At 42.8% G+C, this 24,318-nt stretch overlaps 1 protein-coding gene across 1 annotated transcript in view; it reads right to left on the bottom strand.

Annotated features, from left to right (window-relative positions):
• Positions 1–22,248, bottom strand: part of NRIP1 (nuclear receptor interacting protein 1) — a 70,385-nt gene extending 48,137 nt beyond the window's left edge. The window contains exon 1 of the mRNA XM_075593966.1: positions 21,921–22,248. The gene's annotated coding sequence lies outside the window, so the exon portion shown is untranslated. The remainder of the gene's footprint in view (positions 1–21,920) is intronic.
• Positions 22,249–24,318: the final 2,070 nt, after the last annotated feature.

The raw sequence follows: 24,318 nt of genomic DNA, 5'->3' as shown, positions 1-24,318 counted from the left end.
AAATAAAAACTTAGATTAGGTACATTGGAGCTTGATCGAGCATTAATACCGATCCACCCAATACCCCTTATCGAACTTTGTCAATGCCGACTGAAAGTTAACCAAGTGTTTCCTTCAGTCAATCTATTTGAAAACATGTAAAGAGGTCTGCTTTTTGTTAAAATGTGTTAACCAACCACATTATGGACCATATTTCCAATGAGGTGCAACTCCATAAGACACTTCTCACACGACCCCATTCACGTGAAGGGCTAAAAACGGTCATATTTAGTCAGCAGTGTCACTTCTGGAAACACCTAGCGGTGCCCATCCACTTGAATGGAACATTTACCAAGCTGTGCTGGAAGGTTTCTGATGGAGCACCAGAGCCAGGTCACTGTGTCCCATAAACCCTTCATTATGTCACTGTTTCAATTTGACCAGAGGAAGGCCATAGCAAGATGGTGATTAACAATGACAAGACACAACTGTCATTAGCAATTGATTGCAGTGTTCTTTGACAGTGAAGGAATTAAAAGAAATGCATCGTATGCGTTTTCAAAATATCCGAAGACTTGCAAGGAAGTGATTCATATATATAAAAAAAAAACAAAAAAAACCCAGAAAAATATATACACCGCATTTTACTTAAGAACTAATTGCCTGTATTTTTACTGTAGAGCTTATTGCCTGTCACAAAAGGGTCAGACATACAATAAGTAATTTATTAACCCCATTCAGTGCTGAAGGGGCTTGAAACTATTCCACTTGCAACAGAAAAGGAGCTTATACAGAATGCTAAACAAGCACGCTTCCTTCTGAAGAACATATGAGGTTTTTCTTTTATATAAAATTCAACAAAACCTCTACATTACTTGCCATTTTTTGTTTTCAAAACAAAGAACATGTTCGATTATAAATTCAAAGATGATCATGTATCAGTCAACACAAAAAGGAAGCAGGAAAGCCTTGCAGAGTTTGTTTTACAAATGTCTGAAACAATAAGGGGATAAAAAGCCTCCCCACGCCAGATACAGAAAAGATAAGACAACTCATGGGGTGCCTCTGCAGGTCTTCTGACAGGTCCCCTGAAAGTGCTTCCATTACCCCACGGTCACATTTTCGGAACATGTGCAAGTCATGTACATACATTCATTGCTTCCGTTTTCAATATAAATCTCAGTCTGTTAAAGGCTCCCCCCCCCCCTAATTTATGTTCAATATTTGGAATACACAACACACACCAAAGAGTTGGATTATTCAAAAGCAAAAATAATACCAGAATATGTATAACATGAAGGAGAAGCAGTGGTTCAAGGAGTGCAGACACTGGCAACGACACTGTTGGAATCCATCCCCGGTGTCCGCTCCTTGTGAACTTGGGCAAGTCACTTTATCGCCATGTGCCTCAGATAGCAGAAAAATAGATTGTAAGTTCATCTAAGCAAGGACTGTGTGCGTAAACTTCCTAATGTGCTGTGTACTGTACACTATACTGTAATTGTAAAGTGTTTTGAGTCCCATTGGGAGAAAACACTAAGATATAAAATTATTATTTTACTAGGGGGCTACTTAGAGGCTCACTTTCACAAAACTTAACATGGCAAAAACAGAGCTCCTTATACTCCCTCCCAAACCTGGCCCTACTACCTCCTTCCACATTACTGTTGGAAGTACTATCATTCACCCAGTAGCCCAAGCACGCTGCCCAGGGGTCACACTCGACTCCTCTCTCACATTTCCTTCTCACATTCAAAACGTTCCTAAAACCGGTCGCTTTTTCCTCCGCAATATTACAAAGATACGTCCTTTCCTCTGTTGCTCGACTGCTAAAACTCTGACTCAGGCCCTCATTCTCTCCCGTCTTGATACTGTAACCTCCTGCTGTCCGGCCTTCCTGCCACTCACCTGTCTCCCCCTACAATCTATCCTAAACGCTGTTGCCAGAATCACTCTACTCTTTCCTAAATCTGTCTCCGCAGCTCCTCTGCTGAAATCACTCTCCTGGCTTCCTATAAAATCCCACATCCCGCATCACGCACTCAATTCTCCTCCTCACTTTTAAAGCTTTTTAACACTCTTCTGCTCCTCCTTACATCTCAGCCCTAATTTCTCGCTATGTACCATCCAGACTTTTGCGTTCTGCTCAAGGATGTCTTCGCTCTACCCCATTTCTATCTAAAGCCCTCTCCTGCCTTAAACCTCTCCCACTGATTGCCAGACTAGCATCCTCTCTATCCACCTTTAAGACACACCTGCTTAAAGAAGCATATGAGTAGCACCGTGGCTAATACTATACACGATACATAAAGCTTGAGCCCTTGCAGACACACTTACCTGAATGCCCTCCTACTGTCTCTGTGCGTTCTTCCTACCTACCAATTAGATTGTAAGCTCTTCGGAGCAGGGACTCCTCTTCCGAAATGTTACTTTTATGTCTGAAGCACTTATTCCCATGATCTGTTATTTGTATTATTTGTCATTTAGATGATTGTCACGTATATTACTACTGTGAAGCGCTATGTACATTAATGGCGCTATATATAGACTTACATTACATAAAGAAATATTGTTCCATGCTGGAAAAGATTTGTGCCCATTCATTTGAGCAGAGAAAACTGTACAGCATTAGGAAGTGGCTTCTCTGTACGTTCAGTAGAAGCCTAAGGGGGTAATTCAATATACCCCGACGTGGCCGACCATCGCAATTGCTTCTTTCTTTTGACCAATTTCAAAGCTGCAGTGTAGAGTTACTGTACACACCAAGTGTACGCAAAGAAAGAAAAAAAAAAACCACACAAATACAAGGATTTTTTCCCAATGATTAATGAAGGTAAAAAGTGAAATGTAATTTGCTCAACATGTTTGAACGGTGTGAGGCTACCCCTTCAAATCAGGACTCGTTAAAGCCAAGGACTAGATGCACTCAAGTTTGTAAAATCATGGTAAATAGAGGCACGTACACTAAAAAATAAAAATAAATTCCTTTTTCAGAGTTAACGGTTTATTCATACCGGTCGGTAACCATACAAATGACAAACGCAATGGAGCTATTTGTGTAGGGTTAAAGTCACATTATTGAAGGAAAATGCAGTGTTATCATCAAACTACGTGATATAGAGATCTATATGTGAGAGAGGAGAGAGAAATGTAAGAGTGGGCCCACTGACTTATGTCGCCAAATAAATGAATGCATAAGGAGGTTAGATACCTGTGAGAACATTGCTCTCTATTTCCCAGGTGTTTCTCTCCTCTCCAGCAAAAGTCCCATATCGGGCTCTGGAATGGAGGAGTAATGTCCCAAGTTGGATATCACGTAATAACACAGGTCCGTTGAGGCCAGGAAATAATACTTTGAGAATATGGAATGGATATTATTTGAACTAGAATTAGCTCATGTGTAGGCAATGTATAATAACACCATACTTTTTTATGGAAGAAAATACACTTTTGATGCCATGAACACCATGTTACGATTAATGGGCGTCAACTTAGGTTAACATGTTAAAGCTGCAGTTCAGTCTTTTTTATTTTTTTTATTATTTTTTTTACTTCAATAGTTTCATGTGGGCAATCTTTACTTACCTAAAGAACTGTACAGCTGCCGGTCAATTCGTTCTCCATGTATTGATCGGCGAAATTTGGTGACATAATTAGTGAAGGGATCTGTTTTTCTTCTGCTTCTGTCACTTAGTGGAAGCTCATGAATATTCATGAGCACTCCTGCACTGACATGTGCAGAGGGAGGGCAGGGCTGACAAAGGGGTGTGCCAGGGCTTGTGACAGGACATGAAGGGGCAGTGCCTTAGCAAATGGCTGTTAAAATAGAATACAAGAAAATTGGTCTTTCAAAGTTGTTTTTTTAAAAACAGAAAATGCTAAAAGTATTTTTTGTTACTACAGAACTTAATTTATTAAAAAAAACACACATGCAGGATATTGACTGAACTGCAGCTTTAAACAAGCTAATGGCGCTCAATGCATCTAGCCTTACGTCTTTGTATAACTGCACTTTGTCCAGAACAGTGAAGTATCTGTATATAAGAATACATAGGTAGAACACATACAGTTAACGCTTCAAATAACACTGTAAGCCAAGATCTAAGTTAAGACCAACTGCTTTTGTTTTTAAGAGATATTGCAACAATTTGCTTCTGGCAAGGTTGATGAAATATATCCAAAGCCATAGCTTAAATGTTATTCGGCAAGGAGAACAGAGTGAATCCAAGGTCTTGAAAATCTTTCAGGGTGTAAAATGTCTCCATAGATTGAAACATAACCTATTAATAACCTTCACTTTGCAGAACCTATGTCCTTCATACAAATCTGACTTAAATATATAGTCAATGGCAGGGGGGGAAACAATCTGCTTATAGCCGCAGTGCTTCTTTACACCGCTACAAAATTAGCACGCTACTCATTGATGACGAGTACTTCTTTTTATGTTTGACCATCCATAAAGATCCATTAGATTAAGTGAACCACATAAAATTGATTGAGCAATCCACCCAATCATGAACTCAAATAAAGCATAAACCAGTTAAGCAAGATTTTTAAACTTTAGTTTCTACTTGAGGATAATTCTATCAGCAAGAAAAGTCATCTAGTCTAGTCAGTAGAAATTATTTACCTGCACATTATCCTACGTGACATGTCCAACCATCATAAATCGGAATACGGACAACGGGATAAAATTGAATTGTTTAAAATTATATACCGGAGCATGTATGTAAAGCGAAAATGTACTTAAAGTGAAGCACTACCTTTTTCCACTTATAGATAGATGCATGTACTGTACTGGAATCATCATATACGTGCATAACTGATGTAAATAACACATTTTTAACAGGCTATATAGTCTCCCCGCTTGCGCACAGCTTCAGTACAGGTAGGGAGACGGTATTGCTGTTCAGGACGTGCTGACCGGCGCATGTGCGAGCTGCCGTTTGCCTATTGGGCGATATGTACTTACTCGCGTACTCCTTGGGGTAGGAAAAAAAAAAAACAGAAGTGTTTTATTTTAAGTGCAGGGAAATCCCCATCCTGAAACCAGCACAACTAAAAGAAAGCCCTACTCTGCCTACTGGAAAGCAGCCGGAGATTACTTTGAGTTCAGATACTAAATGTTTTTTTTTTGGCAAAAAAAAATGTATTACATGTTCATGTACTGTGTAATAAACTTTCATATATAAAAGAGATCTGTACTTTGGCCATGACTAAGACTATAGTTTCTGCTGCATACATATGTAGATAACGCATCCCTTAATGGAGGTCAATTTACTCCCTAATCTCCCACTCTCAGTTCCCATGACCTCAAGAATTGAAAGCGTATATAGGAGGGAGGAATCCAACCTCTAATAACCTTTGTTAACCCCCCGTCAGACTGGAGTTTCCGGCCAGTAGTAAAGTAATGCAGTAGCCACGGGCAAGTAATTTTTTTTGTCCATCGGTTACTCTTGGCAACTCTTGGTGCATGCGCGAGTATCAGGACCCCGACGGCGCCGCCATCCGGGAGAAGTCGCCGTCCCCTTCCCCCACTGTCACAGGGGTAAGGCAGGGGGCAAAGGAATATCTGGGGAACCGGTGGTGCCCCCTTACACTTAGAAGTGGTAATTGAAACCTATCAGCCTCTCCAGTCTCCACCCACAAAAAATATGCGCTTTGATTAAAAATGATCTACAGACTACTATTTAACCAGTGTCACTTATCTGAAGTATCAAATATTAATACTACAGAAACATTTGACAATTGCATATACACAGGAGGGACTACTGTTACACGAATGGTTTTGAAGCCAATTTTTTTTTAGAAAAGATACATTTGAGGTAAAAGAATCATCATTATGGAATTAAAATGTATTTTGTTGATATAACCTCATTACAGGTTACTGCTGGACATAGTAACAGAACCATTAATTATTAACAATACTGTATATACTATTAAACAGCAGTTGTAACCAATAAAACAAAAGTTGTTGTGATCTAATTATATTAATACCATAAATTCCAAGATAAAATAACAACATGAATAAAATAGGACAGGAGAAAATGCCAAAAAAAAAGCCTTGGTATGCATGACATCTATGGTTGCAGTAAGCATGGTCACAGACTTTTGCAAGCATTTAAAAAAAAAAAAAAAAAAAAAAATCACTGATTAGCAATGTACAGGTCATGTACGATTTCAGCCTGGCTGCTAATCAGGCAATTCTACCAAATGCTGACACCCACTATACTTGAGAGAAAACTGCTGCACTGAGACAGCAGTGCCAGAAAAATGAAAACACAAAATGCAAAAACCTTACACAACCTTCTAACCTGGTCTTGAAGGTATATAACAGGACTGCGTTTCTGTGCAGTATGCAAAAGAGGTCTATTCTCTCACATTTGTCTGTGTTCCTGCCTCACAGCTTCCAAATCAGCCTGTGCCCAGACTCAGGTACACAACCACATGTGTATGAATAAACAAACAATTATTCTTCAAAACACAGTTACATAAATGTTGAAAGCCTACTATACCAGCCTCTGCACACCAGTCCAATGTCTGTCATAACAGGTATCCAGGGAAGCAGCCCACTTCCACCACCAACACCAAACATATTGCCTTCTCAACATATCTCCTCATGGGTTCCAAGTAATTCTATAGCCTGATCTATTAAATTACTACCACCATTACAAATCACGGAATGGAACATTTGTTCACGGCCGTTTCGCCCCGACCAAAATCACCTCCAGCGTTTGGCCGCAGAAGGATCCTCCACCACAGCCGATCTGCCACTGGAACACCCGCCACTTCTAAGGCAATTTTACTACGGATTAGTGCTGAAATCCAGAAGTCACCTTTTGTCTACCAAAGCTAAACCCCAATATTCTTAGCCACTCCCTTCCCACTACTTCCAGCCAGGCAAGTGAAACAGATCACAGTTACTACAGTGAAAAGTCACCCCACACTTCTACTCAGCATTCAGGGGGTTCTTGTTTCTTGCAGTCCTTTTGACATACAGCACACTTGCTGTTGGTCACAATGACAATATTGACAATCATTCTTAAAATGGCACACATTGCTATTTTTAAAGAAACAACTATATAACGCCATCCTTCACAGAAGCAAAGCTTTCCTCCTAGGATAGGAGACCTAAACAAAAGCAGCATGCATTGTATGTCACATTGGAGATCACCTTTTAGGCCTTCAATTCTCGTCTGCTTAGTATTTTTCTAAGGGCCGCATAGGGATCCAAGGAGTCAGTCTATGGAATATTTGAAGTTAGAGAACTTTAATTGCCGTTTCTTTTGTACACATCTCTACATGTTACTATACTTTGTGTTTAGTGGCTCCATTAAAGGGAGTGTCACATTTTAGTTTTCGACCAGTGGTAGAAGACAGCTAGATTATGATGGTCCAACATTACGTAGGGAAAGATGGCAATTTACACAAGCAACAAATCCCTTTAGTATTTACTGTATTACCAAGTCAAGCAGAGGTATCAAGGCCTATTAATGAAAATTGTTGAAAATCAAAAAGTAAGCTATGTTTTAAGTAACAAATATAAATGGTTTTTTTTTTTTTTAGATTGAACAAAGCACAACACACCTTACATAAATAAAAAAATAAATTAAAAAAAAAAAAAAAGTACAGGGCAATGGCCCAAAAGCTAAATGTCTTCAGAACAGGTGGGATATTTGAAATACACAATGCAAGAGAAAGAAACATTAGGCTGCGCTTATAGTGCCGGCGACACGACCGATGATGTCACCCGTCGCGATAGTTGTAATTCAAGTTTAGGCGACGTTGCTGGCTACAAGGCCAGTGACGTCAGAAAGGGGGAAGGCAGAGGGACCGAGAAGCTCTTCGATTGGCCATACGTAGAGACCGTCGCTGAAAAAAAAAAAATCAAACAGTGACTACCTGATTTTTTATAGCACTGTCGCTTGGTAAAGCCATCGCGTGCACTATAAGCAACGACGGCGACAATGCATTTGTTTTGACGCGACATTGCGTCGCCGCCATTACAAGTGCAGCCTTTGTCTGGTGCCCAGTCAACATATTTTTTTCTGGATGCCCAGTCAATCACGCGTCTCTGAGCCCACATTAGTACTGTAACTAGACAATGCAGCGTGACCTCTGCTTGACATTAAATTGGATAACAACCTTGAACTGTAAATGAACCTTGAACATTATCCCCAGCAGCTTTTACGCTCATCAACATTTTATCAATAGTGTCATATTACCAGCGATACTTCAATTCTGACTTCACAAAGTCATGCAGTTGACAAAAACACCTCGTGGTAAGGTATACGTTTATAGGGCGTCTATTGCACCAGGTCAATATGTCCCTATTTTAATCTATACCCAACAAGCCTTATGTTACAAGTCCAAACTGCACTTATGCAGCAGTTATGTTTTTGCATACATCAGATGTAAAATACGGTTCCTTTGAAAATAAATCATTTTAAGCTAATTATTTTACCACCTTACCAGAGTGATCACAAATGTCATTTTTATTTTGACAGTATTGATTCCAGCCAACAATATCCTCCCCTTATTCAACATAGCGCCCTGCATTGAAGCCCCAGTCACACCAACCATCATATAAAAAACAACAAATTAAAAGCACTCAATTTGGGGGCGTTTAAAACATTAGGTCCAAAAGCCCAATTCTGAATATGCATCACAAATATATGAATATTTACAGGGGTGGACAAGAATGTTACAATCTTAGGAGCCAGCTAGAATTTTTAGGAGCAAAGCTTTTGTTGAGTGGGGGTGCAGGTATTGGATGTCCTGGCTTATGCGACACGGTTTGCATTGTGAGAAAGGTTTATAATGGAGTCGAAATAAATTGTTGCAGTTCTGTCTTACACAGAAGGAGTTACACGTATGAGAACATTGCACACAAAAGTGGTCAGACCAAAAACAAAAACACTAAACACCAACCTATTGTGGATGGCTTGGAGCTACATTCGTTAACATAAAAGTGCACCAATCAATTAAAAAAACCTAGAAAGGTACTTTCTTAACCTAAAAACGTATAGGAGTGGCTAAAAATGCTTGGCAAGTCAAAACGCTACTTTGTTGCCCTTTTGCGCATAAACCCCGCTTTGAAAAAGTGATTGCACTGTAAAATTACTTAACCGCTACAAATACAAGACTCCCCTGCGCTCACCTAATTAACGCAACGTCTTCACGTTCTGCATTGTTATTCCTATGAAGCTCAAGTTCAAATACTTAAGAAAAATAAACTCTCATTGGGAAATGGAACATGCCTCCGTTGGAAAGGGATATAGGAAAGGGATATATGAAAGGAGTGGTTTGCCAAGTGATGTAGGTTACAGGACAGTTCATCACCAAATCGGATTACAAAGAATGCCAGTCTAAGCCAAAGCTTCTTGCGTACATATATTTTGTATATCATCGCATGCTTGCAGCAGGCTCTAGCTCTTACTTCTAAATGCAATCTTGACATATTCAACCTTTGTGCAACATAAAATTAAATAGAAATTAGAAACCGTAAATAGGGAGGAGTAGGCGAGACTCTGCAATAATCCCCTAAATTACAAAATCACTTTAACTTTGCTTTACTTTTTATTTTTTATTTTTTTTTTAAAGCAAGGAGTCCCCATAGTTTTAATAGGGGCTTCTCGCAAGTACCCACCCGCTTCACGTGTTCTTAAGAACGCACATAAGCATGGTCAGAGAACATAGCAAGGCAGAAGTATACATTTTCCAGAATACTTTCAGAGTTTTTATTTCAAGATACAACAACCAGCTAATATAGAGTGACAGGTATTTAGTCAATCTCTTTGGAAATGTGACTGCATTGTTTAGTTAGAGTAGAAACTCTTCCCTTCAGTAACCTGACCCAGAGCACCTCAATTTCACTCCCACCTCTATTACATTAAAGAAATACCAGGCCCTGTCCCTCTAACTCAGGGGCACTCAACTCCAGTCCTCAAATCACCCTCTAACACCCCCCATCCCCCCGCCCCCCGCCCAACAGGTCAGGTTGTCAGGATATCCCTGTTTCTCCGATTGAACCACCTGTGCTGAAGCAGGTATTTTCTAAAAACCTGATCTGCTGGGGGGTTGGTGGGCTTCAGGACTGGATTTGAGAACCCCTGCTCTAACTGATACTTAGGGGCTTATCCTTTATCCTCCGAAGCAGACGAGCGGCGCATTTCTGGCTGGAATTCCCCATAGACTTCAAAACTTTGGCGGATATAGAATAAACCCGTTACGCTCCAATGAACCTTGACAGCTCTGCACGAAACATGTCGCTGGTCACTATGAAAAGTCCAGGTTTCGCAACAACTTTTAGCTACATATCAAGCTGTACAGGAATACCACAACTGTTGGTCTATCATTCTTAGGCTGGTTCTATAGTGCGGGCGCGCGCTAGTTTTAGTTGGCTGAGGTTAGTCAGCCATTTTATAATGGTGCCGCGCGCGCACGGCAGGGAGAGTGGAACCGGCCGACAGGGAGGAAAAGGAGTAAAATAATTAATTTGTGTGTGTGTATAATGTTATTAAAAAAAAATTATTAAAGGATTTATTTGAAAACACACGTGTGTGGCACGTGCACGCGCCTTCGCACAGGCACGGCCTCGCGCACACAGTATATAACAGCCCTTAGGCTGCGCTTATAGTGACGGCGACGCAAAACAAATGTATTGCCGCCGTCGCGTGTGCTTATAGTAGAAGCAACGCGATGGATTGGTCGCGATCGCTGGAAGTCAATTTGATTTTTCCAGCAGCCGCAGCGTGACGTCACCGTTGCGCCGCTGTCGCCACACCACTGGCACTATAAGCGCAGCCTTAGGCCTTGCCCCCGCTGCCTACTACAGCGTCCGCCACACGGATGAGAGCCCTCCCCACAATGGCGCCGGACCCGCTGCGAGGGGGGGCCGCAGCGCTCGGGCGAGAGTTGCTCCTGCTCTCCATAGGCACGCCCCCCGGCGGTTCAGCCAATGAAAGCGAACCTGCCGGGCCGGGTGACGTCATGGCCGGGCCCCCGTCACTCCCCCGCCACGCCCCCCCCCCCCCCCCCGGTCTCTGCCTGCAGTGAGCTGCATACCGGGGAATCGGCTGAACGCGCCGCCAATCTCGCGGGCGCGCGTTACAGCGGCATTACCGGGGCCTTAGCCTTAGGCTGAATTTATAGTGGAGAGTGGCTGTGCTCTCCAGCACTGATGCTTGCTGATGCTCACCTCTCGCTTTACCAAGCGGCTGCTTTTCATGTTCTTGCCCATCAGACAGAGCGTCTGCTCTAGTAGGCGGGGCTTGTGGGGCAGAGGCGGGTCGGGAGGCGTACTTGACAGATGTCATTGTGCAGCGACGTCTCCACAGAGCAGCGACCACGAGGGACCAGCGAGGCACAAAGAAAGTGAGGCAAAGAGCCAGGCAGCTAGCTAGCTAGCTAGCGCGCGTGCGTGCGTGTGTGTGTGTCCATTGTCAAGAAAGACCAAGAAGCAGCTATGCTCATTTTTCACAAACATATTGTGTCCTGTTTTTATGTGTGTGTCCCTGAAGTTTCTATATAAAAAGAACATACATTGAACAACAAAACATTACAATGTTCTTAAACAGAATATAAATTTTATTTTAAAGTGCAAAACTGTGTAAAAAATAAACCGTACAAACAACCCCCCCCCCTCGTTCCCCTGAAGGGTCCGTTTGCCCCCACACCCCACAGCAGTCCGTTTGCCCCCCACCAGCCCGTTTGCCCCCCACCCCACAGCAGTCCGTTTGACCCCCCACCCCCCACCAGCCCGTTTGCCCCCACCACCCCACAGCAGTCCATTTGCCCCCCCACCCCCACCCCACAGCAGCAGCAGCCCATTTGCCCCCCCCACCCCACAGCGGCAGCAGCCGGTTTGCCCCCCCCACCCCACAGCAGCAGTAGACCGTTTGCCCCAAGCTACCTCTCTGCATATGCTTGAAAATGGCTGCTCTCGGGTGCAAGTTCATTTCTGTGCTGCGCTCTGATTGGACGGCAGTGGGTCACGTGACCACACCTCCTCTCCAGCAAGCACAGAAACACAGATTTGCCTGTAGCTGGAAGCTGAGCGAGGTTCAGCAAGCGCGAGCAAGCAAGCGGAAGCTTTCACTCAGAATGGCACCATAACATATAATGGGTCTCTGAATATATGCTAAGCGCTCCTCAGCGCGCCTCAGCAAGCACCACTATAAACTCAGCCTTACACTTTTTAAAGATCCTCCAACGCTGAAAGCGCATCTTTCCAACACATTGAAAATATGTCTGAGAAGGGCTATAACTCAGAGTTCTTAAGGCTGGTTCCAGGCCGGAACTCAGTTAAAAAAAAATATATATATATATCATTTTAAAAAGAAAGTTCCACTTAGGCCCTTGTTTAATATAATGAGAAGCCTCAGAGTTCAATAGAAGTTAATATTCAAGTGGGTCCTGTGCTCAGTCAGACATGTCCAATTAGTCATATGAATAAGTAACCAATTCCGGAACCTCCTTTTCCAGGACTAATTGTAATACAAATAAGTAACAATTTCATGGGACGAATAGTGCCTAACGGTGTCTGCAATAGATCACCAAACATGAAATAAATAAATATAAATATTGTTTTTAACTGACACAATGAACAACTCCCAAATTGAAATGATAAAAATGAATCACATTGCCCAGGATAGAAGCAGAAGGGATTAACTCACTTTTATTCCTGAGTGTCCATTGCCATCCTGGTGATTCGTGGAGGTCCCAAGGTGTGCAAAATCCGCTGAGGTGAAAATCAATAGTAGAAAGTAGTGGGACTGCGTAGTATCACCAAAAAGTATATATTTTTATGGGATTCCTCTCTTGATCATTATTTTTATCTTTGCCATCATTGGTGGTGCTAAGCAGTCCCACTACTTTCTACTATTTAATTGAAGTTTACAGCAAATAAAAATACCACTTGTGAGCACATTCACGGCTCAGACAGATCCACAAATCATTATTCACCTTTCCTGTCTCACCCTCAAATACTTTCTGGGCAAGCTACCCAGCTACCTGAACAAGCTCCTCACCCCTACCACATGCAGCACCTATCACCTGAGATCAGACTCCAAAAGACTATTCATGGTCCCAATGCTCAACAAAGTATCCGGACGTTCCTCCTTCTCCTTCCGTGCACCCCAAAACTGGAACAACCTACCAGAGACTCTCATATCCACCACCAGCTTACGTTCTTTCAAATCTAAGGCTGTCTCACACTTTAATCTGGTCTGTAACTGTTTCATACGCTCATAATATATATTTTCTTTAACTGTCCACGCAATGTCTTGTATATAAATGTACACCTTGTTCATTTATGTAACTGTACTTGTAACCATGTATTATTTGTTTTACTCTGTGCCCAGGACATACTTGAAAACGAGAGGTAACTCTCAATGTATTACTTCCTGGTAAAATATTTTATAAATAAATAAATAAATCTCTTAGCACGCAATGCTTCCACTGCAGCCAGGGATTTTGTGTAATGACGTGCAAATGACATGCAAATGACCACTTTTAGTGTTTCACTTTTTGCTTCTTATCCATTTTAAGATGTCTCAAAACAGGTCCACAACCCTGCCTTTCCTCATTATCTCGTAGCATGCAATGCTTCTACTGCAGCCTGGGATTCTGGGTAATGACATTGAAGTGAATGGAACTCAGGCTCCCCTACCACGTAGCGATGACTTTGCAGCATATTAAATAAGAGCTGTAGCATTGCTCTCTTAAACAGCAGCACTCCACCATGCAATACCTACACTGATCTCTACTCTACCTCTGAATGGTTTATAATGCAAGATATGTTTAGTACAACTTCATATTTAGAGTCAAAGTCCTATGTCCAAGATACACAAAACATACTTGCTGTGTTTGAGGCTCAAGGCAAAGATATCCAACCAGAAGCACACATTTAACAAACAGTTACAGAGTCAGGAGGACTGACACACACACACACACACACACACACACACACACACACACACACACACACACACACACACACACACACACACACACACACACACACACACAATTCTTGTTGCATATAAGGACCCAATTATCACCAGATAGCCTATTCTCAGCACAACAGCTCATTTGCTTTGGCTTGCTTAGCACTGCAAATGTGCACCAATCATTAAATGACTCCTATACTATAATGATAATAAGCGGCAGTGCTGCGGGTTAGCCGAATCACACACTCTGCATAGCTAAATACAAAGACAAAAATGCATTGTAAACAGGGATAGAAAAATCACTTGTTTTGAAAGTAAGCAGCAGACAGAATGAAATCAGGACATGAACCCAACACTTAAGCGATAGATGATAAATACACAAATATGTAACTTACACAATCACAGGCGCAGGGTGCAGTGCTAAGTGATGTATCCATGACAGCTCACTTCAACATTTATGGTAAAGCCGTAACAGTAACATTAATGGTAGGGACAAAGCATTTTTCACAACTACTTTGCACTGTTAAATAGTTTTTTATTTTAGCTTTCAGACTGTTAAACCTTATTATTTGGGCCACCTGCAGAAGAGGGAACTAATGCTCTGTTGGTTGTGGATTGGCCAACTTTGCCAGCCAATAAACTTATACGTCTGAAGAAGAAAAAAATGTATTCTGATATTTGCAACTAAAGAGACTGATGATCTCTACAATGTACTAGCACTTGTAATACTAGATTAAATCTGCATTCATTTCCGCCTTATTGTATTTGTTAATGCTACTACTTTATTCCTTTCGACTATTAGTAGTATAATGTCTATGGAATGGAGCACAATATATCCATGAACAACTCTTAAAAATAGGTTTAACGATGGATATCCATCGATACCCATAGTTAACATCACTGTACCGACTAAAGCAGGGGTGGGGAACAGCAGTGCTCAAGGGCCACCAGCATGTAAGGTTTTAATGATATCCCTGCTGTTGGTTGCCCTTGAGCACTGCAGTTCCCCACCGCCAGACTAAGGGCCGTTCTCTAGTGTGCGGCTGTGCGTGTGCCTGTGCAAACACGTGTGCCGCACGCATTTTGTGTGTATGCTGTGAGCGAGTGAGGTACTGTATGTGTGCATGTGTGTGTATGTGTTAAATAAGTTTTGAAATAAAGAAATACTTTAATAGTTTATTAGCATTGTATAGACACACACACACACACACACACACACACACACTTCAGCGGCGCAAATTCATTATTTTCTTCATCTTCCCTGCTCACTGCCGTGCGCGGCACCATTATAGAAAGGCTAACTGACCTCAGCCAACTAAAACTGCCGCGCGCACGGCATGGCATGCGCACGCAGTATAGAACAGCCCAAAACCCTTTTCCAAGCGGAGACCCTACAATAATAGTCGCCAATTTCAGAATCTCGTTTTACTAGCTTGCTAGTTGGGAGATGGCAAAATACTGTAATTCTGTGACCGAGACGGCCATTTTGAAAGTCCTCTAAAAAGGCAGGGGTTCTAAAACATGTCATTATCATAGAGCACTACAGAGTCAATATGTATAAGGACAACAGCTCTGTTCCATAGTATATTTAAATAGAATATGCATTCAAAGTATATTAGAAGCTACCCAAGAATGAAGCCTCCGGCAGAACAACGTTTAGAAAGGATATTCTGGTAGTGATGAAAAGCCAGACTTCAGGAAAGCTTGAAACCTCTAACTAGATTATTATTTGTGATTTCCTAAACAATCAACCAAACGAATACATGTGACAAGATTCAGTTAACCATCGCTGGCAAGTCCTTTGCTAACGAGTTTTTTTTTTTTTCAATCAATATTTTTGCATATATTAATGCCCGTAAATACAGCAAGAACGTATGAAAATATATCGATTGTTGGCCATCTGTGACAACAAAAACATTTACTTGTGATTTAACAAACAGCCAGGACTTGATCCACTAAAGAAAAAGACTTATTTTAAATAAGCACTTGTCATTTAATAACTGCATTAAGCATCTGAAATTATAACCACAATGCTCTATTTATATTTTGTGTTTAAGATAGCAGTTTAAAATGTAGAATTGGTCTGAAAAGCCCAACACATCCATCATTATTGTCAAATGACCAAAAATATGTTTGTAATAGGAGAATATACTGATTCTACAACTGAATAAAATATAAATTTGGTAAGATCAGAACAAATGTTAATTTTATTTGGTTAAATAAAACCTATTTGGTAGATGGCAATAGAAAACAAACACATGACCTCAGAGCCCGCAATGTTGACACACACACACACACAAAATGGGAGGTTCTAACTCAGCCAGAGTGCTCCACCAACAGTTAAGGCCAATGACTCTTAAATCATGGCCTGTTAGCTGGGACAGTCCCAAGTCCCAGTCGTTCAGCTTACCCGTCAGCCGTGTGATGGGCCCCAGGTGCTCAAAGAACAATGAGGCATGCCCACTCACCAACCATTACTGTAACGGGGCCCTGTCTGGCAGGTTTACCCTACACTTCCCCCCAAAACAGCAGCCCCGACCAAGGCAATATAACCCCAAACACCTCAAATATAAAATATATTCAATACAAGAGGAACGCAACAAAACAGAATTTAACCAAAAGGGGGAGGGAAAACACAGTGAGGGGCGCAGCATGATGTCCTGCCCCTCAGTGCCTGCCTTTAACTCCTCGAGCCTGCCCGCTCCGGGGTGTCACCAGTGACCAAGAGGGGAGGGAAGGGGCAGGAGGAAAAGGCGGGGGTTGAGGGAGCCTGGGCCTTGGGGTCATGTCACACTTTGCCTAAGGCTTCATGCTTTCTTTTTGTGTAGAGATTATAAATTTTGGCCTTTTAACCAACTACACCTAAACATTATGTCCAACGGAAAAAGATCCAAAACATCAGGCTTAAGGGTGTTCATTTACAGTATTCCGTCCATATATGATCCTATAGATAGCAATCACAAATATCTTCTTAACGCACAAACAGTGTAACACCTAAAAACAATAACTGAAGGAAAAGCTAAACATACAGTGTGTGTGTATATGTACATTTTTTGTTTTCCTATTTATTAATTATTCTATAAAACACTTAAAATCAGAACAAGTGTGGTGTATTTGTATTGATCAATGTGTATTAATACTGCGGCTCAAGTTTCTGAACAGTCTTACTTAAATAATAATGCTTACATTCATTATCGCTATGGTACTATTTTTTTTTGTAGTACTGTACTATTTAGTGGAGGGTAAAAACTAAAGTACAAATAAGAAAAATACTTGTTAGGAAATCTGCAACACATTTTATGCTGTTGCAAGTGTTAAGCTAAACTGCATTTAACATAAACCCAATCACGTCAAATACGGAGTAATGATTTGCACTGTCAAATCTTCAGATCATCATCATTTTTAGTAGCATCTTTCCTAAAAGAAAAGCAAATTATTGCAAATATGCTTTTCAATGTTCTACTAGCATCAGCTGCACCTATTGTAAACACTTGCACTTCCTACCATTTTCATGGGCTACAATACCAGATCTTTAATATAGGATAATTAAATGACCAATATAAACTTCTAATACTGTACATAAAATAAAAACGTAACCTATATTTGTGTGCTGCTAACTAAACTCAGACAATGTACTGAATAACGTTTTAGTACATAAGTACCAGCTAATTTATATTTTGGGTGGGAGTTGATAAAACGGTTATTGAAAAGGAGGAGTAAACCAACCTAACGAATTAACCTGGCTGCAGGGGAAAGCAGATGTATTTATGGTATTTTAATATGCAACTCATTTACTGGCCCGGACTTGGATATTAAAAACGAAGTGGTAGCGACGCAGCACCAAAAATGAAGAAGGAGGGTAGCTTGGATACAAAAATAGCTTTAATAGATCATAAGGCATGTAGACGACATGTTTCGCGCTTACGACGTTTTCTCAAGGTTCTGGGACCTTGAGAAAGCGCCGTAAACGCGAAACATGTCGGTCTAATTGCCTATGCTATTAAAGCTATTTTTGTATCCAAGCTAACCTCCATTTTTGGTGGTGCGTCGCAACCTCTTCGTTTTTGTTCATCCATACCCGTGGACAGCACACCGGAGGACATCGGTCAGGCCCAGAACTCAAGAAATCATAAGGTATATTGACTTTGTACAGTAATAGCCATTTGCCTTGATGGAGAAGACATCGATGTAAAGGGGAGCGTTTACAAGTCAGAATCTTAAGGATATATGGGATTATTTTACGCCATTCATCTCCCTGGATGCTGCATGCTCTGATACGAGTTGGGCTAGGTAGGCGTTATCCTATTTTGTTACTTTACTGGACCCCCCCGAATATATACTCCACACATTTATGGGCCTGATCTTATCCAATTCTATAAGAAGTTGATCAAGTCTAAGGAGACCTCAACAGTCTCTTATTCCTAGGAATATTTTGGAGCCCAGATTCCAAGGAACTTTCTATCCGTACTTGGATACTGACTGCTTCCAGATTTTCCCAGCACTCCTCTACTGCTTACCCAGAAGCGAAAACAAAAAAAATATATAAATATACAGATCTAAGAGCAGTAAAAGATTTATGAAGCTAAACCCTGAGTCTATCCTGTGTGTTCAGTCTGGTTACAATCAGAGAATATAGTAAACCATACTTTGCAATGTATGCAACCACAGATCAGAAAGGCTTGCAAACCCATCATGTGATGTTCAAACCAAGATACAAAAAGTAGTAGAAGTAATGCACTGCAACTTTAAAATAACAAACATCAGTCCATCAGCAGTAATCTTTGTCCACAAATTCCACTGTAAAACATAGCTCACCAACTACAAAAGCTATATACCAAGATAGAATTTTTTTTTTTTTTTTTTTTAAATGTCATTGGCTTTCACATGGAAGTTCAAGTTGAGAAACAGACCATTGTCCTGACAGCGTAAACATTACTGCGCAGAGGACAATACAAGCTCCCTCCCCATTACATTGCTGGCCTCTATTTTGAGACTGACAAACCGAGAGTAAAATGTGATGACGATTCTGTGATTCGATCTCCATCAAGGCAAGAGAATGCTTGAAATAGATGTTCTAGAGACATGGTTTTAGAAATGAGGAAATCATCTCAGTTTTAGTCCAGGTAAATGGTACACATTTCAGAAATTCATAAATCTCAACAATTTTACATATTCACCCAGAAAGTGGGGGGGGGGGGGGGGGGGGGGTTTAAAGAAGGAGGAGCTAGTAATAGCTTACAGTAAATGAAAACAACACTTATGAGCAAATTCACATTTCTCAGACAGGTCTGCAACCCTGTTTTCTTGTCATTAGTAAGAATAGCCAAGTAACCAAGTATCACAGTAACAAAATGAAGCTTGGGATGGTACTACAGGTAATGAATACCAATAACCAGTGTTCGACAAACCTATACATTTGCTCGCCCCGGGCGAGTGGATTTAACCCCCGGGCGAGTAAATATTGGCCCAAGCAGCACACGTTTGGTACTAGGTGGCGAGTAGATTTTTTTGTGTGGCGAGTAGATTTTTTTGTGATTTGTCAACCACTGCCAATAACTCTACTTATTTTTGGTAAGATACTGCATGAATTAATTAGGAATTTTTAGTGTGTGTGTGTGTGTGTGTGTGTATGAACTTAAGTGTGCCATGCTAAAAGGAGGTGCAATGTCCATTATATTAAAAATAGATAAATCAAATAGGATTTCCACAAGCATCAAAACACATTCAAGAGCAAACCTTCTGTTCTACTCATCTAGATGGGAATATATATATGCAATTTATTTATACACCCCATGTGATACTTAGCCCGAGCAACTGTAGAATTGCCGAGAGTAGGTATCCAGTTGTGATAAATATTTCCTTTGAAAAAATACATTCAGAGTAAAAAAATATTGATGTACAGGATAGTACACAAAGCTGGTAGCACTTTTGAAGTAACGAAAATTGTACCAATATGAAACTGAAGTTCTCTAAAACGCTACAGGTAGGGCACAGTACTAAGGGATCACGGTTCTGAGAATTAAAATAAGATTTCCGTCAGTAAGTACAGATGTGACACATATTCCCCCCCCCCCCCCAGTCCCATTAGGAGAAAAGCACTAAATGAAATAACGTTTTAACAACAACTTAACGCACATAACACGTTAAATAAATATTGTTGTCAATAGCATTATTATTAAACAGCGTGTCAGCGTTACACAACAAACTGTGTCAACGGGTCCAGTAATGGCTGCTACATCTATAGCTTCAGTAATTGAACAATTTTCCAAAATATATCATTGCTATGAACGTGTTGAAAGAGGCCAACATTCCGCAGAGTATGAAGGGAAAAGACACATAACAACATAGCAGTCACAATACTACCTAGTTCAGAACCATTGACATAAAAGATAAGGAGGTCCCTTCCCAGGGGAGATTACATGTTGTGCATCATCATTTCAACCAATCATTCTGCCTCCTCCTGCTTTGTTGCATCAAAAGTGACACCTCACATTGGTATATGAAGGGAGCACATTGCAGGAGCAGTCAGTTATAGTTAACTCACACTCCTGTCTTGCTCACAAGCTGTGAGTGCTGCCTGTTAGTGGCCGTCAGTGCGAGTCACTGAACCAGCAGCAGTCATTTTCTATCCTTCTTGCAACTACATAAACGCAGGGGTGGCCAACGCCAATCCTCAAAAGCCACAAACAGGTCAGGTTTTCAGGATATCCCTGTTTCAGCACAGGTGGCTAAAATCGGTGGTTCAGTCACCTATGCCGGATCAGGGATACCCTGAAAACCTGACCGGTTGGTGGCCTTTGAGGACTGGGAGTTGGCCACCTCTGACATAGGGGGGGGGGGTGTCATTGCTGTGAAATGGTTACGCAACACATTTATTTTCTATATATAACATTTATAACTAGCCCGCTGTATCCTTTCTGCTAATGAAAGTGCTCATCTTTGCACCTCATGGTTTTCCTCTATATCCCCTACTCACCCACACACCTCCCATGTGATGGTAAGTACAGCACACATCTCTCACACACAACCTCTCATGAAGAGCATGAACTGAGCCACCATTCTCAGCCTATGCATCCCCTCCCCTGCCAATAAATACCACTCTCTGCCAACCCCTCGGGGGCAGCAACACTCTCCCTCAGGGCAGAAACTGGTGACATCCTCTCTTGCCTACAACTTGTGCGGTGTTATCACCCCCTCCCCACAGTCTCTGCGAGTCACTGGTAGAGAGACTCCCTCCCCACCGCTGGTTACACATTAGTTACCCTCCTCCCACCCTGTGCCGGTTTGGGAACATCGCCCCCCCGGGTGTAATGTCACTTTGCCAGATTCCCCAGGCACAAAAAGCATGACCTCATTTCCCAGACACCCCCCACCACAGCCCTGATCCCAGACACCCCCCACCCACCTCAGCCCTGATCCCAGACACCCCCCACCACAGACCTGATCCCAGACACCCCCCTGATCCCAGACACCCCCCTGATCCCAGACTCCCCCCATCACAGCCCTGATCCCAGACACCCCCCATCACAGCCCTGATCCCAGACACCCCCCATCACAGCCCTGATCCCAGACACCCCCCATCACAGCCCTGATCCCAGACACCCCCCATCACAGCCCTGATCCCAGACACCCCCCATCACAGCCCTGATCCCAGACACCCCCCATCACAACCCTGATCCCGGGCACCCGACATCACAGAGGGGAAATAATGCTACCTAGAGAAGCCTGTGTTTGCTATTGAATCCTCCCGTGTTCGGTGCGGAATCCCCCCGTGTTCGGTGCGGAATCCCCCCGTGTTCGGTGCGGAATCCCCCCGTGTTCGGTGCGGAATCCCCCCCCCCCCCCTTGCTATTAAATCATGTTGTGTTTCCTAATAAATTATTTCTCCCTCCCCCCCCCCACCCCCAACCTGGCTAAGCCAGACACAGGGTAGGGACTGAAGCACCACAGTCGTGGCCATTTCTTCCTACAATGCTACAGCACACTTACCCCGGGGAAGCACAGGGGGGTTTATCCACTCGGCTCCTTCTCCGGATACACACAGAAGGGTTTAAAAAAAAAAAAAAGGCTGCAGATCTCCCAAAATCCCACAGATGTGATGTGAAGGAACCTGGATGTGAAGATTTCTGAGCGAGGTGGGTCTTCTTCACAGTGCAGGCTGCATACGATCCTCTCTGCCCTCCTTCCTGCTGCATGCGAGTCTCTCTGCCCTCCTTCCTGCTGCATGCGAGTCTCTCTGCCCTCCTTCCTGCTGCTCATGCAGCTGCTTCCTTCCCCCTGTCTGTAATTCGGAGCTCTGCTGCAATGCCTGAGTGTCACAGCCTGCCCGCAGCAGCAGTGCTGCTCCTCCTCCTCTACCCGGCACTGCACAGCCCCCTCCCACTTCTGTGTCATTCATCTACTTAGTCAGGTTTCTTAACCCTTCCACCCACGCAGCAGACTCCCACTGTCACTGCAAGCACTGCAGCTCAATGTGTCTGATAAAGACCGAAAACTTGTTTCACGCCTTTTATGCCACAGGGGCCAGCATCCGATTTAGGGACATGATTTCTGTAACTGGTAACATAAATAATAATGGGGGGGAAATGCATCTAAATATAAACTTTGATGTGCATTTTACACAGAATTAAACTTTGTGTTGTGCAGGATGTTGCCCTGTCTCCCCCCCCCCCCTCTCCCCCTCTTTGGAAGATGTTGCTGCTACTGCTGTCTGTGGTGCCTCATACCTGTGAGGGTCCAGGAGAGCTGACTGTCCAAGGTGTTGTGGAGTAACAGGACAGGCTTTCGGCAATCCTTAGAGCTCACTCAGGTAGTTAGCGCATCCAGCCATAGCGGGCTCCAGGGTTCCCGGAGACAGCCCCCATCATGGCAGACTTCAGAGTATACCCCTACCCAATAGACTGTAGACTCAGGCAGGGATTTACTCTGTGCCCAGGACATACTTGAAAACGAGAGGTAACTCTCAATGTATTACTTCCTGGTAAAATATTTTATAAATAAATAAATATATAAGGGATGCTTTATCTGGACATTCACTGTGATTGCCATACAGTGGATGCAGGATAGATTGAGATGGGTCCCAGGCCTCTGGATGGTGCTTGGCCCTCAGATAATATTGAGGCCATGCTCTCAGTCCTGATTTCTCACACTCAGTCTAGGAGGGACTGACTGGCATGTCTCACCCCCAGCCGAAAGGAAACTGCACACCTCGTCTCCCTAGGAGGGGTGGAAGAGAACTCTCTATACTTTAGCACTTCCTCTCTGAGACACCAGAAGGGAAGGGCACAAGGTCTGCACCATTATTGGCTATACACAGACCCTGTTTCACCATCACTCCTGCCACTCAGAGAGTCAGAATGAGGGGGAGGTCAATACCCCTAGGATAGCCTGCCACAGCCTGAAGCTACTAAGTACTTACTTGACGGGGCAGAGAGGCAGTCTGGACCAGCAAAGGCTACACTCTCCCCTGGGTGGCAAATCCCATGTCCTCACTGGGACAAATTTGGAGCACCATCCATTACCCTGGGCCTGCAATGCAATAACAGCTAACACATAAGAGATGGTACATCGTTAACCAAAATACATATACAGACAGCAAGAACCCAAATCATCCACTGGTTACAGCGATAATATTTCTAACTCTTCCAACATGAAGAGTATGGGGTCTACTTATAATACTTGGGATCAGGCTTTTGAATAACCCATCCCTCAAAATCCTTTACCCACAAAGAATACACCTTAGGGACACCAGGCTGCTGTCGGAGCTCTACTCTATCCATGAATATGCAAGTCTCCACCAGCCACTCTCTCATGATGGAAGATATACGGGAATCAGTAATAAATTCCTTGACACTAGGCGTGAAGATAAACTGTAACGGCCAACTTGAGCCAATCATGCTGGTAGTCATCTATTTCTTGCATGATCGGCTCGGGTACGTAAGGGTACGTACCTGCGAGATTGACGGTACCGATTTCTTATTGCCCTGTCAGCTCGGCTAAGCCTTAATATCTTTCGGCCAGCTCCTTGGCCGGGTAAGACCAAAATGTAGGTTCATTAGGATCCACCTCCTTGTACAAAATGGAGGGGCCCTTGGGTGTCCTAACTCCTAAATTTATTTCTCCCAACCGCTTACGGATGGCTTCAGCGGTGTCCTCCGGGGAGAATGAGCCTTCCTCCCACCAATAAGCCACTATGGACCCAGCGACTAGTACGAACCTGGTCCTATCCTTGCTGGTGAGATAGCCTTGGAACATAGGGTCCCACCACTTAAAGGGTTCCTCGGAAAGGTTCAGGCCTCGGACTACTTGGCCTAGTACACACCTCCTGGGAGGATACTCCCGATGTGTTATATTGCCGAGATTGTGAGGACTCTGAAAGACCCCGGTG

The sequence above is a fragment of the Ascaphus truei genome, chromosome 3 (genome assembly GCF_040206685.1).
Source record: "Ascaphus truei isolate aAscTru1 chromosome 3, aAscTru1.hap1, whole genome shotgun sequence".
NCBI classification, from domain to species: Eukaryota; Metazoa; Chordata; class Amphibia; order Anura; family Ascaphidae; genus Ascaphus; species Ascaphus truei.
This window is presented reverse-complemented; position numbering and strand designations above follow the sequence as displayed.